The sequence below is a fragment of the Solanum tuberosum genome, unplaced genomic scaffold (assembly GCF_000226075.1).
Source record: "Solanum tuberosum cultivar DM 1-3 516 R44 unplaced genomic scaffold, SolTub_3.0 scf00548, whole genome shotgun sequence".
NCBI lineage: Eukaryota > Viridiplantae > Streptophyta > Magnoliopsida > Solanales > Solanaceae > Solanum > Solanum tuberosum.
The window spans coordinates 58828-63266 of record NW_006239470.1 but is presented as its reverse complement, the minus strand read 5'-3'; the positions used below and the strand labels follow the sequence as shown (position 1 = coordinate 63266).

The window sequence follows — 4439 nt, the reverse complement described above, 5'->3', positions numbered from 1 at the left end:
ATATATATATATATATATATAATACGATACATTAAATGAATTATATGATGACTTATTACGAAATGCATTATTATATTTATTTTATTCGTTTCCTTTGGTGTGAGTGCATTTATGATCTGTAATAATTTATGAAGGTGGAGTCTATGAAATCTTAATGAAAGTATGTATCTAATTTGAGTGAGTGTCAAAATTTACAAAATTAAGCACAATTGACAGATTTCACTTATGTGAGTACTGTGAAAGGAGATTGTTTTCTATGAGAATGGGCATGTTCACAGAAATACTCATGAAATTTGAGATAACACAAAATCATAATATAGTGACTATTAAAACTTATATAAACACCTTGATCATTATCATATGTATACAATGATACTTTATTTTCATTAAGCATTCACATATAGTTCATGTCTGAGACCATTACTGATTCTAAAATAAAGAATATTATTTTACTATTTGAAGTTTCTGTCACGCCCCGAGTCTACACCCTAGGCGGGACCGGCACTCGGAGACCATTGCTGGCCCCAAGCGAACCCTTGGCCTGACTTTCTTAACTCAGCGGAAACTTAACTCAACAGAATAACTCAATGCCATGCAAAGACATAAAATAACTTAACTGATGAAATCAAGCCAAAAAGGCAACTCGAGTCTCAAAATAGAATATTTACATAAATACATAGATGAGAGACTCAATAATAACTGACTAACTGTCTGTCTATGAAGCCTCTAACATTCTGAGATGGATGTTGGGACAGGCTTACACTTATAGAGTCTGTTTTTCCTGGTGGTATGTAGTTTGATAATCCTTCAGGGTTAGCTTGAAATTGGGCTGTTTTTCTAAATACTTCTTGATAAAAGGCGTTGTTCATGAAAGGGTTAAGTCTTTAAGTTTGCTAAGTTCTTTCTTAATTTATTTAGTCTCTTTACTAAGGCTTTCTAGTTGATTATTTATTATTTCTAGAGGACCGTTAATTAATTTATTTGCTATTATTGTTTGTAATTTGGAGATTATATCTAGTTGTTGGTTCTTTAAAAAATACAAAATTTTAGTTCTATTTTTTCTTAATGATTTATTTTGTTTGTGTTGCAGGTTTTCTAGTGCTTCAATTAGCTTCAGAAATCTATCGTCTTTAGACTGACTATGTTCTGCTAAATTTATTATTAAATCTGTAATAGTATTTAAATGTTGATTATCACTATGTAAGATATGGTCTCCTTCTGCGAAGTTACACTTGATTACTGATCCAAATTTTAGTCTTCGATATTTCTTTTCTGAAACTACTTCTAAGTCTAAATACTCTAATTTTTTAATACTTCCTATGTTTTTATGCTAAATATAAGGTTCTACTTTCCCAGTTTCGTGATTCTATTATAATTTCTTTATTGTAATGATCAACTCTAGCTCCTATAGTAGGTATTTGTAAATCTATCTGTCTTATTTCCTGGTGTATAAACGATATTTGTGAAGGTGTCAATAGATCTGAGTACAATCTTATTTGTTCTAAATATGGCTGTTTTTGTTCTATAAAAAAATTGTATATATCTATATAATTTTGTCTTATTCTTAATAGATACCAATGATATTCTTGGTCAATTATAATCTGTTTTTCGTATGGCCTAAATCTTTTCTTATATATTCTAGATGGCATATATATTCTATCCTAGATGGAAGGTTAGGTTACTAATATATTTTTGCTGGACTCTTATGCGTCTAATTGCGTTTTGAATATCACTATCTATACTATGTAATTCCCACTTTAACGCACTTATTAGGTCTAGATTAACTAGTGTTGGTCTGTTTGACGTATATAAACCTCCGTGATTGCAAAGTCTGTCTGATAAGTCTTTTAGTATTTAAAACTAGTAGATATAGACTTTAGTGCCTTTTTGTAGTGTCAACAATTCTGTTTTTATATGTATTTCTCTATATAAGTACCAATATTGTAATCGTAACTGGTTAGCAAAAGGGTGTTTTTTCATATAACTATTCTATCTATATTTTAGTTCCCAAAAACTTCAGGCTCTGATACCAATTAAATACGTTTAAATAAATAAAACTAAGTTTATGTAAGAATTTAGATTTAAACATTAACCTATAATACACTGTTAGAACAGCCTCAATAGAATCCACAAATGAAGACTTAAAGAAATTCGAAGATCAGATAAAAGAACTTTTAAATCTAGAAGTAATAAGAAGGTCAACCTCAAAACATAGGTCAACCGCATTTATGGTACGAAATCATAATGAAATACTAAGAGGAAAAGCTAGAATGGTAATCAATTACACAAGACTTAATGACAACACTAGAATGGATGGATATAAATTACCAGACAAAACAGAATTAATAAATCGAATACAAGGAAGAAATTTTTTAGTAAGTTTGATTGTAAGTCTGGATATTGGCAAGTCAAAATGCATGAAGACAGTATAGAATGGACGGCTTTTACTTGCCCAGAGGGACATTTCGAATGGCTGGTAATGCCTTTTGGTTTAAAAACTGCTCCTCCAATTTTCCAAAGAAAGATGGATGATATATTTAGAAATTATAAAAATTTATTCTAGTATATGTAGACGACATTTTAGTATTTAGTAACAATACTAACGAACATTTAGGACATTTACAGACAGTGTTTAAATTATTTGTAGACAACGGGATCATAATTAGCAAGAAGAAAATGGAATTATGTAAGAACCTTATAAAATTCCTAGGGGTAGAAATTGGAAATGGAAAAATAAAATTACAACCCCATATAGCAAAAAAGGTCCTCGACATGCCAGATAAATTAGATAATACCAAAGAATTGCAAAAGATTTACTATAAAGGATTTTTATTGTTACCTTTTAATTTATACCTTTTTTTGTTCTTTCAATGGATTTTGCCTTATGGGCAGGATTGATCGTAGTTTTTAAAAAATCAAACTTAAATAGTAATTAATTATATATGTGATTTTTTTTTTGGAAGTTATCACTTTAAAAATGGAGATGGTAATAATAATAATAATAATAATACAATATAGATGCAGAAATTTTAGCTGTCATTTATGGACTAAACAGTTTTAAATTATATATTATTAATAAAAAAGAAATTTTGGTAAGAACTGACTGCGAGGCTATTGTAAAATTCCACCAGAAAATAGAAGGAAAAAATAGTAGTAAAAAAAGATGGCTAAATTTTTTAGATGTTACATCAATATACAATATATCTCTAGAACATATAAAGGGAAAAGACAATTCCTTAGCAGATCAGCTAAGCAGACTTATGAAAACTAATTGTTTATTTTCAGAATGAGTACAGGCAAAGACAAGGCGTCCAGTTCAACTAACAATAGGACAAAAAGACAAAGACTTGCATCTACAGACTTTATTAAGAAATATTTTATTTCAGCCACAGGTCAACCTCAAATCATAGGTCAACCGCATTTATGGTACGAAATCATAATGAAATACTAAGAGGAAATGCTAGAATGGTAATCAATTACAAAAGACTTAATGACAACACTAGAATGGATGGATATAAATTACCAGACAAAACAGAATTAATAAATCGAATACAAGGAAGAAATTTTTTTAGTAAGTTTGATTGTAAGTCTGGATATTGGCAAGTCAAAATGCATGAAGACAGTATAGAATGGACGGCTTTTACTTGCCCAGAGGGACATTTCGAATGGCTGGTAATGCCTTTTGGTTTAAAAACTGCTCCTCCTATTTTCCAAAGAAAGATGGATGATATATTTAGAAATTATAAAAAATTTATTCTAGTATATGTAGACAACATTTTAGTATTTAGTAACAATACTAACGAACATTTAGGACATTTACATATATATATATATATGTATACGCTACAACAGATCATCTTCCTTAACTAAAATTTTCTTTTAATCCAATCGACTGCATACTAATTTTATAACAACCTCTTACCCCAATTTTTATTTGGAGTAGAACTGATATCCCCTTAAATGATGATATGACAGTGAAAATTCAAACACCTTCTCCTCAAGCCATGAAAGACGCAAAAAATAAATTATAATAGTATTATTTAATCGATAGATGCCATCATTGGCACATTCTATCATCTTTCAATAATATTGAAGTAATTATATTCTTACATATATAAGTACTTAAAAGTAATGAAATGAGAGGAATAATAAACAAGAGATGGCAGTATATACACGCGCATAGCTTTCTAGCAGTTCCGCTTTCCCCTACCGATGATTTGCTGAGAAGTAAGGAATCATGTTTGTTCATAGAAAAACATCGGTTCTATTAAGAACAGATCGTATTGTGACTAAGAAGTCTTTCAAAGAAGCAAGCTTCAACGCTTTCCAAGACAACAGAGTCATCACTATGAGGAGGTTAAAGAGCATCCAATGCAAAGTGACCTTTCATTCCCTTATTTCGTCGTGGCACAGTCCCCCCCCCCCCCCACGCAGACAGG

The 4439-nt window shown here is 30.3% G+C and overlaps 1 pseudogene; it reads left to right on the top strand.

Annotated features, from left to right (window-relative positions):
* The first annotated feature begins 3609 nt into the window (after positions 1–3609).
* LOC102601703 (geraniol 8-hydroxylase-like) overlaps positions 3610–4439 on the top strand; it is a 6269-nt pseudogene continuing 5439 nt past the window's right edge.